We start from the raw sequence: 15,814 nt of genomic DNA on the forward strand, positions 1-15,814 counted from the left end.
TGTATCAGGGACTACAACAGCCATTTGTGTTACCCACTAGTGTCACCACTCAAAGCATGTCCTCCCTCCCACCACAGATCCTATGACCACCAGAGTTGCAGCAGGGTCTCCGCAGAATTATCCATTACCTGCAGCTCTACAAATGATCTGGATGAATGAAGCATCAAGTAGCCATCCTTTGCCAACAGCCAGGGAGAGGATAGAGCACATGTGTGTAGGAGGGGATAACACAAATGACTTATAAAGGCAAAATGTCAAAGTCTTTCTATTCTGAGAAAATTTTCTATACAAACAAAGCAAAATAAAATCAATATAGATTTTCACACAGAGAACTATTTTACACATCATTGCAAACTTACTTTAAAACAGTTGTTATTTTTTTTCATGACTTTTAAAGAGCCTAACACTACTGCCTATTCTGGCCTGTTATTTCTCCTCACATAACCCTTTTCCTCTCTCCTTTCTTATCCTCTCTTTTTAAAAAATACCTGAGGAGCTATCATGAAACACTAGCTCAGCATTTCACTCAGTCCAGCACCACATCTTCAGCAAAGGCCAGCACTGATCAAACTGAAAGATGTAAAAAACCTCAGCATTTCCCTTTTGCAAAAGCCTTCATGTACCTCAGCAGAGATCAGCTTCAGTCTGAAGACTGAAGCTGAGCATTGTTTGGGATGATACCTGAAGCAGACAGAGAGGCCCAAATGCCCAAGCTATGAAGTTGCTATGAACTTATGCAAAGCCCTGCCTTCCTTTGCAAACATTAGAATACATAATAAGGCTTGTCCCTGTTCCCTTCGCATGCCAACATATGAACAGCTGTTCCAGTTCCACAAACTCTGCACCATCTCAAAGACTGCGATAGTAGAGGTGGGCAAAAAATTTAGAAGAACCAGAAGTATTAATGATTGCACAAAATTTATCATAGAACAGAAAAAAGTAGAATACAATATGCACAGAAAACAGCAGTTGCAAAGCAGTGAATATAAACAAATGCATTACAAAATTAAAATTATTAGGTCTTAAGGGGCCCTTGGAAGTTCCTAAGTTCAACCTCCACCAGGTTTAGGATTGTACCAAAAGCCATCTTCCTTTGTCTTATCTCACCTCTTTGATTGTCACCATAAACTTTCCATCAATTATTTAACTTCTGGCAGTAATTTCTGATTGTCTGTCTTCTGTTTTTTTCTTTCCTTTCCTTTTCTCCGTGTGCATGCCTGTGCATACATCACAGATCACAACTAGCTTACACCCCCCCTTGTTAAAAGTCCCACCTCTTCTGCTGACTTACTGCACTCTTAATGAAAAGGGCAGGAGGAAGCCTCCAGGATTCATTCTTTCCCCTCTCTCCCTCCCTTTTTTCAAATGGCACAAATGTCAAACTTTCTAAAAGGATGTTTGGCATAGCTGAGTTCAGTCATGTAACGTACAAAGTCGGTATGATCAAAAGGCTGCAGGGCTGCCCACTGCTAAAGAAGAGAGGGAAAAAAGGAAACGGGGATCTTTTCTAAAGTGTGAAAGAATGCATGAAACAACTGTTGCCACTGGAAACACCAGGTCTATTAGCAGTAGCAGTGGGTCTGAAACACCACAACCTAGGTCCAGAGTCCAGATTCCCTGAAAAACAGGGCTGTTCTGATATAATTTTTTGCCCATGAAGAAACAGGGATAGACACAACTGAAGACTTTTTTCTTTCTTCATGTTTTGCATCATCCTATGGAAAATAACTGAATCTATGTGGAAATAACAACAGTTAGATTTGTAGTCAAAGTTGCTGAAACTAATCAGATGGAACACAGATTCACCTACCAAAAATACATTGTCTCTCTGGTATTTTTGTACTGCTGCCTTTCACCACAGTATTTTCATTCTTATTCTATCCACTGCTGAAAAGAATAGTAAATTATTCCTCCCATCTACATACCTAAGATTGTTATGATTTCAAAAGGCAACAGGTTTGCAATTGTAAAACACTTCACAATTGTATGCTTGCATCTTCCTCTGTCTTTCTGACTCAACTCTTCTGGTTTTATTCATCTGTTTATTTGGTCCACTTTGCTGAGCCTTCGTGAAAATGTTTGCATCTCCTTACCCAACATCAACATTAGAGAACAGTCATGTCACTGGCTCCTACAAAATGTCTACATCCCAGTAGCATGAAAATTGGTGGTCAGAATACTTAGCATGAAGAATCTCTAGATGAGCTCAGATGGAGTTTCCTTGCCAGAAGATAACCCCAAAAATGTAGATGAAAAAGCTCACTATCAATACCCATTTATTAGAAAAATCTTAATTATAGGTAGCTTTCATTCCCAGAACGGTAGAGGGGAACTTGAGATTAATTCCCCCATGATGAAGTATGTGAACAATAAGCAGAATTTGTAATCAATACCCAGAGGAGAGAGAATCCAAATTGTAATGGGGATCTGGGATTCATTCCCAGAGGGTGAAATATATGATTTGGAACAGGTAGACTGGGATTAACTTTTGATTATGAAATATTTGAACAGCAATTTTCAACTTTTAATGAAGAGAAGATGTGGACACCACAATTAATATAATTTCTAAGTCTCTCCATCACATTTCAGGAGACAGATGATAGATCACAAACAGCTGTTCGGGTCATACACAAGTAAATGTGGGAGTGCCACCTAAAGGAAAGTGCACTAGGATGAGACTGGAGAAAAACAGGCAAAGACCAGAGTTGTACTTTCCCCACTTCTAACAAAACTCGCTTATTGCAAAGTCTGCATTACAAGTAGTTATTCCATGTTTGCTGACTTTGCATGGATAATTGTAAGTCAGAAAACATCAGTATGGCTTTTCTCTTACACAGGCAAAAAATATAAAGTTGTTCATGGGAGAAATAATTCTCACTCTGAAGGAAAATTTCAAAATTGGAGTGTACGAGGTAAAATATATAGAACCTCACCATGTCCTGGGGGAAGAATACAACCCAAATTTCTGAAGTCCCTTAGAATATAATAAACAGCTAATTATTCACCTAGAATGAAGATAAGGAGTGAGCTGTGAATCTTACCCTTTTCTGTTAGTTTCCACAAAACAATTTTCTTTATGTTTTCCTCACAGGCCAATGAGTAATTTTAATGATTATGAGCTGCATCTGTAGCCATGTAAGACAAAACAAATTTTGTCTATCTGCATATCTCGCCATTTATGAATGACTGTAACAAAGTGATTTTTCAGGACACAGGTTTATTGTCACAGGGATAAGAAAACCTACCCTCCATGTCCAGCATTCAGTACTGCTCAGTTGGAAGGAAAGTATCCAGAAGGAAAATGTATTGCCTTGAAACAACTGATGGTACTTGCTTCAGAAGCAGGAATAAAGATGAGATGATCCAAAATCCTGTTTCAGCTCACATTCCTAATTTGTCTTTCAACCTTGTAAAGTATTTTAAAAGAGGCTCTGGATTTCTGAAATGGAAGATTCACCTCTTCCATTCTGTGCTTGCTATTGTAAACTTTTGGGGCTTTCACCAAAAAGAGATGAAACAACTCTGGGTCTCTTGTGGGCCCACTCCTCCCCTTTCCTCTTTAGTCCTCAGACCCACATCTACCCAAAGATCATTTCCTAAGTCTCCAAAGTTATATATAAGTATGCTGTCTCTGCCAGGCCCTATTAATCATAAACTTCTCATTTCATTTCAGTATTAAACTCATCTTGTTCAAATCTCTAATTTTCCACACTGACAGAAAAGTTCTCTATACATCATTCAGTTCTATTTCCTAGATAGGTTCAGAATTACAAAATTCATTCAAGCCCATCTGATCTCTTTTCACTAAACCTTCTGCCTTGCACTGACTGACAGAGAAGAATTAGCCTTCCTCCTGTCAGGTATACATCTTTTCCTCCCAAAAGTATTTGAAAACATCCAAATACAGACAATGACTCAGCTTGCCCTTGCATTTGTGTCTTTGCTCTACAGAGCAGTCATCTTACAGAGCAGCAAGTCCCATTGACATAATATCAGACAGACTACTAATATTTTTAAAGTAAAAGCAGCTGTAGCTGCATGGCAGGGTACCACACACTGAAAGCAGCAATAGTGATGGGAGTGGTGCCATCAGAACCTCCCATTCTAGTGGAAGCAGGAAATCCCACAAATAGGTCATGCTACAGAGCGATGCTGCTGAGCCTAATATATCACAGGTCATTTTAAGTCATTAAAAAATAAAATTTGCCAACCACAATTTTCCTCAGTGATCCTACCTAATATTAAACTCAGGTGCAGATCACAGTATTGGGAAGAAAAAGCATGTCAGATATTTTCTGCTCTTTCCCTGCTGCAGCAATGTCATCTATCTCATTTCTAACCCAATGCCATAGCTTCTCTCCAGCTTTACAAAGACACTGCAGCAGTATGCCAGCAAAACAAATGATGGTTTTACTCTATAGCAAACAGGAGATGGGACTAGAAGAGTACTCAAGCCTCTCTCTGGGCTTTTTTTTTTTTTTTTTTTGAGTGAGTGAATGAGTGAGTGAGTGAGTGAGTGAGTGAGTGAGTGAGTGAGTGAGTGAGACCAGCCCCTTCTCTGCCCTAGGGCCAGGTATCATTGCTCTGTGAGGCTCTGAGTCCCAACAGTGAGTTGCAACCCACATCATTACTGGGGACCTGCAGAGCCCTCCTCTCACACATCACACACAGGCCACAGCAGCCCTTGTAGAGAGTTAGTCAAAGCATCTATGGCAGGCAACTCAGAGCCAGATGGGCTCCATGAGGACATGGTGTTAGATTAGTCACCTCACGAATTTCTGCCTCAGTATCCCCAAGTGTGAATTAGTTTTTGGCACCTACAAGTTAGGAGGGTGGCAGCTTTAGAAGAACTGTATGGTAGACAAACAGATCGATATTTCATTTTAAAGAACAGTTTCTTTTCTACTATACTTTTGCTGATTTGAAAGAAAACAGACTGTTGCAGTGTTTTTTGACTAAAAACCTGTAGAACAAATTATTACAGTCTTTTACAACCAGAATCTGGAAGGGTGTCCCATTGTAATATTTTCAAAGAGAAGTTGTGCATGCAGTATGTATGTGCATATGGTGTTTATGAATTGTTTTTTAACTTTAGATATTTTATTCATTTTTCCACATGGTACAAGTAGAACACACATCTTTGTTGGACAGACACCAATACAGTAACATAACTTTAGATTTCAAGCACTCAAGACTCAGTAGGACAATAGGCTACTCTATCTTTATGCCAGGACATCATGTCCTGAAATTAGGATGCATGCCATCAGGCTGTTCATATCTCACTGAAGATACTCAGCCCGCAATACATTCAGTTATACTAAATGAAGGAAACTGTAACCACTTCCAGTTATTTCATACAGAGATAAGGACCATGAGAACTTTGTGTCTCGGCATACAACATCCTATTTTGATTTCACTGTACTGTGGGATCTGCTGCTATCCACAGTTTGTGGACTTAATTTTTTTTTTCTTACTTGGACCATGCACACAGCCAGCATAGTAGCTTCAGTCATAACAAGTTTCAGAAGTCCCTAAAGCACAGCGAAGGAGGAAAGGAATGGCAAAAAGAGACTTGGCTAGAGCTTCTCAGGATAGCAGCAGAATGAGCACAGATGCTACTGACACCTGTAAACCCTACCCCCAGAGCCAGCAACGCAGAGTTCAAAATTCACTTTTGTTTGCAACGTGTGCATATGTGTAAGCTGCTCTTGCAGACCCATGAAGAACACTGAAAGCATATTCTCCAGGTTAACTACCTATCCAGACTCACTAGTGCTCAAAGTCAGACAAAATGCAGGTGTGAACAGCTTACCTCCAGAGAAGAAAGTCTGCCCTGCTACTACATGTCTGATAACTATATAAACCTTGTTTGTTTAATTTCAAAGCTCTTGTTTCCCTTAAGCTGTACTGTGGTCTCAGGAATCACAAGATGGTGACATTTAAGAAGTAGAGGCAATGATTTAATTGCTTTTCCAGGGAAGAAGCTAGGTTTCAAAAGCAAAATAAAGTTTCCTTTATAAAGAATGAAAATACTAATATTATAACTGAAAAGTTTTTGTAATTTAACATCATAAAGCTCTTTCTGTTAAATGAAATGTAAGAAGGGGCAAACCAGTTCAGAGAAAATACATAAATAATAATTCTGTTCCGACTGGTAATTCAACACCTATCTGGTACCCCAAGGTCTTGAAAACACTGAGTACAAAAATAGTTCTTTCCTACTATCTGGAAAAAAAAGATGAAAATAAGGGAAATGAAACATTCACGTGAACTTGAGATACATTGGTTTTCAGACAGACAAACTAAAATGCTTGCACTGGGTATCTGGCACACAAAACTTATCCATTGTCCTACAGGAAGTTTTTTCCAGTGCCTGGCTTAAATTTGAGGTTTCTTGACAAGATCTAATGAACGATTAACCTTGCTTTCCTGATAAAAAGCAAATGATCCCTGACTTCACTCTTTTCTTGAAACAAGTCCATATGGATGAAATATATGAGGTTCTGTCAATGCGACTGCTGCCTGTGCATTATTTAAATGCTAAAATAAAAAAGGGGGATTTTTTTCCCCCCCTCGGGTGCAGCAGGTCCCATCATGGGGAAGAGGAGCCCTGCTCTCCCTGGCACAGACCTGAAGCAGTGACAAGCCCTCTCCCTTCACCCATACCCTCTCCTGCTCCCCCAGCAGCGGCGTTGCCCCGGGGCTGCAAGCAGCACTTCCAGCGAGGCGGGGAATAAACGGGAGATGTGCTGTAGCCTTGTGGATGGCAGATGGCACAGAGCATTTATCTTCACATGCGCCAGGGTGGAGAGCTACAGCTTAGGAGTAGAGAAAGATCAGCTATGTCAGCTATGATGGCAACAAACAACCTCACCAGCAGGCACAGGTATGTTCACCTCCCGCTGCCACGGCCAGCGGGTGCCTCCGGAGCTGGAGAGGAGCGCGGGTCATCCCTGGGCATCTCCCACTCGGCGTGGGGCTCCCTGTCCTTCCCCTGCCTGCCGACAACGCGCCGCTGACAGACAGGGTGGCAGATAACGCCAGTATTTTGGAAATGCTCTCTTCCGAAGTCACTGAAGAGATTTATTATTTATAGGCAGAGGGATGAAAACATGAAGTGTGTACATGGGGGCCCGTGTGGGGAGGGACAGTTGCTGCCAGGCAGTAATTTCACTCTGAAGTTCCTATGACTTAAATAGCCACTTGAGCTCTGCTCTTGCAGTTTATGATGTCAATAGAACTCCTAAATGAAATTACAGCCTTCTGATACACAGCGGGGTAGCTTTTCTTCACTGTGTAATGTACACAGCCAGAAGAAATTGCACTATATGCAGAGTTTCACTAAAGCAGAGTTTATCATAAGAATGTTCCCACTAAAATTAGGTTTATTTAAAGCCTAAATTTATTAAAATTAAGATTAGCCTTCTTGTTTGCTGGATAACACTTCTAATGAATCAGGGTATACGTGATGGTAGTGTTTTGTGAACGCAGACATATACCCCGAGGTGAACTGGGCACTCCACCGCCTCAAAGCACCAGCTATTTCATTTCCACCATAATTTGCACCCGCTTTGTTTTGCCAGCAGCACAGACCCATGCTAGCTCTGGAACTTGCCTCGGTTCCAGGAACTTGAAGCTTGCAAAGATGAAAGAACAAGCAAGGCAGCAATGGGGGGGGAGGCGGGTGGGGGGGGTTCGGGGGGGTTGGTATCTACATGCTGTATTTACAGACACTTTTATTTTTCAAGCATGCCTGAGCCTGGCTAAACCTGATCAGTAGTCCTGTGAGGGCAGGGGAAAAAAAAATCACTTTTCACATGGGTAAGTAAGAAAAAGACAGAGGTAAAGATCATGATGATGCATCTGGGATACAGATTCAGGTCTCCTAAAGCCTTTGCCATTTCTCTCCATTCTCATTATGTTCAACTCCTCAGCCCAGGACAGGAAGAAAATCCCTTCATCTTACCATTCATAAACCTTGCTATTTCTTTATCCTTGAGGTGAGGACTGGCTGCAGCTGATAATCAGATATCTGTGATTAGTGGCTGCTTTACCTCAGTAACTTGCAATCCCTTTTGCATTCCTAACTTTCCTCGTCATATGACCTAATTCAAAATCCAAGTTTCACTTTCTCTTCTGACTTACAGAAAGGCAAATTAGTGCTGTTTCAATGTTGTTACTCAGGAAAACAAGCAGTTGTTCAACTTTTAGAAAAGAGAGGCTTACAATATAAAATAACAAAACAAATTGAGAATATCTTAAAAAGGTAAATGTACTCAAAACAAGGCAGTTGCTTTTATGTACTTTTATTACAAAAATTGTGTCTCAATACTGCTTAAATTCTTGTACTTCTGAAGCATCCCAGTACCCATGAATCTGCCTACCTTTACATCTTTTTCTGTGCTTTGTTCTTATCTGATGCAATTAACACTCACAGAACAGCAAGCATATCACGTCAAACAGTTGTTGTGCAGAGAACAGTAGTACTCATTCTACTACATAAATATATTTTCTCTTCCCCAGAAGCATAAACTGGTGGTTTGAACACGAGGGAAAGAATACCATTTTCTCCCTTATTGCATCAGGCAAAGGAAGATAACTTTCCCACTTTATCCACAGGTAAAAGAGAGAGGTTTAACTTAGCAGTGCCTGCAGAGCACTTTGAGATTACTAATTGGAAGGGATACTGTAACTAAAATGGCTACTGCTAGATGCAAAGTGAATGTATAAAAGAATGACCATAAGTATTAATTTTCTTTTTTTTTTAAAGCCACTATGACAAACTATTACACAGTAGATAAAGAAGCTACTAGTAATGAGACAATTTATCATCTTGCCATCATAAAGTGTTTAAACAGATGGGTAGGATATGATTTGAAATTGCAGATCTTCACCCTAATGATTTTAGACCATAGACAAACCATTATAACCTTGGCCTACCATCAATAAGCAGCTTATACCATTATAAGAAAGACTGATGAATTTTTCCACATTGCTATAAATAAATACCAGCAAAGACAAGTTACTTTGCTACCAGAGAGACTTGGAGAATAAATAAATTAATTAAATTATTTAAACATGGAGACATTTGGAGCAACACAGGGACTCTTAAAAAAGAGATTAAACACTGTTTTTCCTTCTTAGTGAAAGATGCCAGAGTGACAGCCCTTGACTTCAGTATATCCAGAGAACAAGTGTTATACAGGCAGAAGTTTGAAGTTTCAGACATTTAGCACTGTGCTTTGAGAACTTTCCATTTCAGAAGTACTTATGTCTTTCAGACTTACACTGCCTGGAGGGAGAAAGTAAATCAGAGATAAGCTTCAAAGATCAGACCCAAAAGTGTGCGTGGGTGTTCAGCACAGGCCATTCAGAGAAGAAAAAAAAAAATCCATTATGTTTCTATCTGTGATGTGAACTGCCTGAAAGTTTGGGATGTTCTGATCTGTCAGCTGCTTTGAGTACACTGCAGAAAGGTGATGCAACAGCCAAACTGGGTCTTAGTATCAATTTAGTCAAAGCTGGGACCATTTGGATTGAGGCTTTGATGTATGTAAAGGTTATTTCTATGTGTATGCAATACTCTTTACTGAAGGGATCAGCCAACTTAATTGCAGGTTTTGTTGAGAGCTGGTGATTTAGTTTAAGTTCAGAGAGAGGTCTGCAGCACGAGGGAATGAAGAGAAACAGCTAACCCTTGCTGCTCATTCTTGAAAAACGTCTGCGGTCAGCCTGGGGGTTTGTACATGAAAAAAAGGGGAGTTCACAGTTCTTTATGGTTCTAATGCGAAACCAGGTGGAACTCTGAGGTTCTGTCAGTCTTCCACTTGAAGTTTTCAGGCTTAGTAAAACTTCAGGCTGAAACTGAAGCATGGGGAGTGACTGACAACCCCACCTGGATTGAAACCAACAAACATATTTGTAAAAATTTACCAGAGAGTAAAGCCACCAAATCCTACATGACTTTACTTAGTGGTTATAAGACATAGCAAGTGCCTCAATACAGGTTGCACATGACTTGACACACTGAGCTCAGTTCTGAAGTCAGTGTCAAAGCCTCTGACAATTTCAGTAGAGGACTGCTCACCAACAGCCCGTATGTACAGTACTTAGAAATCAGGATGGGCATGAAACCAGGGAAGAGGTGGCTGGAGTTTTCTGTGTGTCACAGGTGACCAGCGGTAGTCAAGGAGGGGCTGCCTCCTTGGGTGTCACAGAGACAAGCTTGTTGAAACACCTGCTGAATAAATGCTACTCAAAAGCAAGGCAAGGGTGAGAAGAATGCTGCCAAGTTAATACCCTGTGAGATATGTTGGTTCCATTCAAGATCTTGATCTTTTGCCAGGGACATGTTTCAAAGAACAGGATAGTAACTCAAAATACAAATATTTTGACTGCTACCCTCTGTTTCTTATATGTCTACTTTGTTAGAAGTAGAAAATGTTAGTCAAGAAATGATTCATTCTTCAAGTCAGATAATATGGAAGATGATGAAGGATGAATGGAACAGCCCACGCATTGCCCTGGCCTTCTTAAGCATTACAGCAGAAAATATTAACAGAAGTGACACGTTCAGTGGGGCAGGAGAGGACAAAAGGAAGCAATCTGGGCCTGGAGCTAGAGGTGCTCATCCTACTTTTTTTTTTTCCTGCCTTTCCCATGCAGCCATGAACAAACCACTGCAGCTTTATAAGCCTTGTCTTCCCTATCCAACAGCTGAAAATAATTCTAAGTACCTTGATGTTGGCTGAGACACTCAGTTCTCTGGCATCCAAGATTTTGTACATGAAGTTCGACAAAATATATTTTTTTCCTGATTCCCAGCTCCCCATACAGACACAAAGAGAACAGAAGGGAAGCAAGAGAATTTTAAAAAGAGGAAAAAAAAGTAAAATCCAACCTTTCCCACTCCCTCAAATGGACCAGCAGCCTATAAACCAACTAGTTCTTCCTATTCCCAGAGGTGGCTTCCACAGAAGCATTTTCTTTTACTATGCATCCACTGTAGAGTTTCTTTTCTGCTTGGCTGGGCAATCAGGTATTCAGAGCATAATGTAAATGCTCAGAACACAGAGACATGAAAACTTGCCAGACAGAAACTCCAAGCGAAGGATTAACATTCCCCCTCACCCTCCCCACTCCCCCGCCCCGTGCCCCCCCCCGCCGCAGCCCGGCCGCGCTGCCCGCCCTGGCCCCCGCTGGTGGCCGAGGGGACACCGGGGCGGCGCAGCCCCCCAGCTCCGCTGAGCGCCCCGCGCTCGGCTCGGCAGCCGCTGCGCTCCAAGCTCCGCATTCCTTCTGCGCTTGTCGCCGACTCTGTTTTTAGATAAAAAAAAAAAAAAAGGAAAAGCAAACAACAACAACAACAACAAAAACTAAACAAAACAACAAAAAAAGGAAAAACACAAGAACAAAAAAAAAATCCCTTTATTTCCTGCTTAGCCGCGGCGGCCCCGAGAATAGAAGCCTTGACGCATCAAATTCTGGGAGCTCACCACTCACCAGGGCTGTGGTTCCTGGTCCAAGCAGTGACGAAGGAGAATCACCTCACAGTCTCCGGAGAGTGGCAGGGCTTGGCTGCGAAGCGCGCCCTGCGCCGATGGGCTTTTTGAGTTCGCTCTGTTCCAGAGCGAGTGCCGAGGCAGAGAAATTAGGGAGGGGAGAGGTGGGAAGGAAAATCACTGGAGCCTCTTACGATCAAACTTCCACTAAGCAAGAGGAAATGTCTTATAAATAAACAACAGCAAGAGAAACAAAAAAATCCATCCCGTCCTGCCAGAGGAATGTACATTATTGTCTCTCGACGGAAAACTTTACACCACACCAGAAAGCAAGAAAGCAGCCATTTCTCCTGAAGCTACCCTGCCTTGGGTGGGGAGGAGGAGGGCAATGCAAACTTGGGAAAAAAAATAAAAATTGGGAAGTTCATGCAATTTCCCAGTAGACAAACAAGACTGTCCAAATCCAACAGACGTCACTATTCCAAGGTTGCACACAGCACTAAATTTCTTTAGATCTGATGACTGTCACTCCACCATTAGGGCACATTCAAGGAGGAAGTTCAAGGCAAGAGGAAGAAGAAGGTCGCAACATGTTTGTGTGAGTGTAGATATGTATGTGTACATTTCTATATTTATTAATGCATAATACTGACATTTTATGCATTTTATGATTCATATTTATAAGAATAATTTTAAATATGTATTAAAAAAACTTGAGGTACATTAAATTCTCTTCTCTCATATCTCCCCATAATTTTTGAGATTTACAGGTCAGAGTTCCAAGGCATTCATTCTAATCTCACAAGATTGCAACTGTAACTTACTTAAAGCTAACATGTTATTGTACTGCAGCTCACAAGTGACATGAGTTTGGTGATTTCAGTAGAGTTCCTGGCTTTGCAAAAAACTGTTGCGTGATTTGGCACAACGCACGGCAAATAGCAGTCTCTTTATGAAGAACTACAGATGGCAATTGAAAGAGTAATTCAAATAATTTATCAAGCACATTTGGAGACCTAGAATGGGGGATGGCCTGAGTCTATGAGAAACCAGTATGCTACAAGTCATTATTAGCAAGCTTATTAAACTTGCCTCACATGCACAGCAGTAAAATATCTGAGACTGCTGATGGCAACTGAGGTGCTTGGCAGTGCTGGGTTTTGGGTCATGACCAGGAAAGCAGAGTACAGCAGGTGAGGACCTACTTGAGAAGAGAAGTGGGACAAAAGACTGAAAGACCATGAGATAACTGAAAATGGCTTGGTGATCTCAACCTGCACTTCTGTTCTAGGGTACTTCATCACTGGAGACAGAGATGCAGTGCTGAAAGAATGTAATGCCCACCCCAAAATTCAGCTTACCAAGTCTCAAAACATTCCTAATCTGTTGAATTCCTGAGGACTACTGTATTCACAAGACAGAAATGAAAACATGTTTTTAAAACTAATTAATTTTACATCTGTGCATTCTTGATGGCAAAGTAATGCTGTCATAGATTTTACTAGCAACAGACAATATACAATGCAGGTGTGTAAGGCAGAGACAAGCTTAAGATTGAAGTATGGCTGAAAATAAAAGCCAAGAGCCTTTAATGCAAAATTTATAGTAAATCACAGCTTCTTTGGGCTCAGATTTTTAGGAGAAGAGACTGTTAAAGCATTTGCAGCTCTACAATACCAAGGTGGTCTTAATAAAATAAAAGAAGGAGGCATTTCCAAGAGATTTCTTAAGACAGAGCAGTAGAAGTGACACAGCACTGGGAGAGCTGTGGGAAGGATGGGAGTCTCACTGATCTCACCAGATTTATTGGCAAATTGTAAATCTGACTATCCAGCTCATATGAGCTGATACCAAAGAGGTCTCACCCTGGAAGGGTGCTGGGTGACAGAGAGAAGCTGCCAGCTGATCTGACCTCACTAAGAAATACTTTGCTCATTTACAAATCAGCTCAGCATTTGTTTCTCTCACCACCTTTATGTTTACCAGCATTGCCAGAAATACTGAAGAAAACTGAGACAAATGTGAGCTCTTGCAAGTGAAACCTTATTAGTGAGAAGTGTCCAGAGAGATGAGTGCTCAGAGAGCAGAGAGGCACACAAAGAATAATGGAACAGAATCTGAAATAATAATGCCTGTCTGTGATGGGGAAATCCTTTAACATTTCTAAGCAGGAAACACAATTAGGAGGCTGATCAAGTGACCTTAGGTTTCCAATACTTTAGCTGACTTTAGGAGATTTACATAGATGGAAGTGGGGGCAGTATGTGGCCCTCTGTGTTCAGTAAGGCATTTGCTAAACAGTCCAGAGATCAATAGCAGATATTAAATTAAACACTCCGGCATTCTTATTATTTAGTATCATTAAGCATTAAGGATGGCTGTACTGTAAGCACAGGGAACAGAGAACCAAATGAAATATTCGATTAAAAAAAAAGCCTATGAAGTTTCTGAAAATTAGACAAAACAAACAAACAAACAAAAACAACAAACAAACAAACAAAAAAAAAACATGCAGTGAACAGATCACGCAATTGTGATCAAAATCTCAGCAAATTCCAGCTGTCTGCCTGTCAGTGCAGACTATTCCTATTACAGACTTCAGGAGAGTGAATTGTGCCATTCTTGCTTCACTAGCAGTAACAGTGGCCTCAGCCTCAGAACTGCAAAATAAGAGCCAGGACAATAATTTTCCTCAGATTTTTTATTTTGACATTTCCCATTTGCACCCTTTTTCAAAGTTTTAATTTGGTAAAGACACTTTTCAGCCTGTCTTTTAACAGGTCACTAATAACTTGGGATGCAAGATCTCATATTTCATTTTCTTTTGCTGCCACCACTACTAAATATTTCATTTACCTTGAGTACAGCAGACCACTCTGGAAGGTTATTTTTTTTTTTTTCTTTCTTTTCACTATACTGTTTACAGACTTGTTTTGTGACTCGGTATTTGCATTAGGCTAGTTTGATTCTACCTGTTAAAGTAAATTAAGAGACTGCCTATTGAAACACTTTAAGTAGCTCAGTGAGGCAACTGTACTGACTTTCCTTTTCCTTGGGAATTTCCGCATTTTCTGTATGCAAATAACTGTGAGTCTTGGAGGCGATACCTAGTTATAACACAAGCTTCTTCTAGATAATATTTTTTAATATTCGCAACTGTGTTACACAGACAAATATAAATGTATACATTTGTGGATGTATATTTGCAAATACACACACATATAAATAAAATCATCAAAGTTTTATTTTTTCCCTGTGTCTTGGCTGTTAGTCCTTGAACTAGAAGACCAAATGCATTTTGCAGCAGCTGTACATATGCATACACAGAGAATACAGGGCTAAACACAATAACCCCTAAGAGTTTCTCTGCCTGCCTTGTACCAGTATAGAGAGGACAGGCCTAAAAAAGATGATGCTTTTTTGCAAAGAAAGCAAAGAAAGAGAGAAGAACCCCAGAAGAGGAAGGAGAGTGCTAAGAGAGCCTGACTTTTCTTTCCTCCCCTCCATGCATTCCTCCACGAGCTAAAGCTCCGTGCCTAGAGAAAGGCCATGCTACAACCAGATTTTGGGAGCAGCTGCAGAAAAACACATGGAGATTAATTCTGCTTTTTGCTCCATTAACCTCTGCTCCACCTTTGTGACACCCTCAAGAAGGACAGGAAGACCAGGCATGTGCCAGCATCCAGGCAGCACTGCAGAGGGATTGTACCAGGGTAGGGCTGCCTCTGGCATGGGCATCATGGGGTTTGGAGACCTGTGTGCTTTGCTCCTGACAGTTCTGCCTCAGCACTGAACGCTTGCAGGATGCAAGTATTACCATTCTCTGCAAGGCAAGCTTCATGGCAGTGCCCTGCAGCTTTTCTCTCAGCTCTAAGTTTCTCTATATAGCAGGAGACACACAGCCTTTGGCAGTGGGTACAAACAGATGAGATAAACAGCGATGAAATAAACCTCATGGAAAAGTCTTCTCCAGCTGCAGTGTCTCTACCTATAAATAGATATTCTCCTGCTGTCCTCCACATGCAAACACAGAGTTGAGAATTTTTTTTGTTGTTTTCTTGTTTAGTACAAAGCAATTAAAATGTAACAGCCTCTCAAAATCTTCCTTTATTTAAAAAAAAAAAATAGGTCACGGACACAGAAACAGTCAGTCATGGTTTAGAGTGGGCAAGCAAACAATTTTCATTTGATTGTGCCCTTGTTTTTGTAACTAGCTTTTCTGCTGTGACCTGCTATACTTACCCTGTCTGCTGTGCTAACCAGCAACATGCCTTTTTAATCTGCCTTCCTGGGGTCTGCATTTGATTACAGCA

Source organism: Cinclus cinclus, chromosome 2, assembly GCF_963662255.1.
Source record: "Cinclus cinclus chromosome 2, bCinCin1.1, whole genome shotgun sequence".
NCBI lineage: Eukaryota > Metazoa > Chordata > Aves > Passeriformes > Cinclidae > Cinclus > Cinclus cinclus.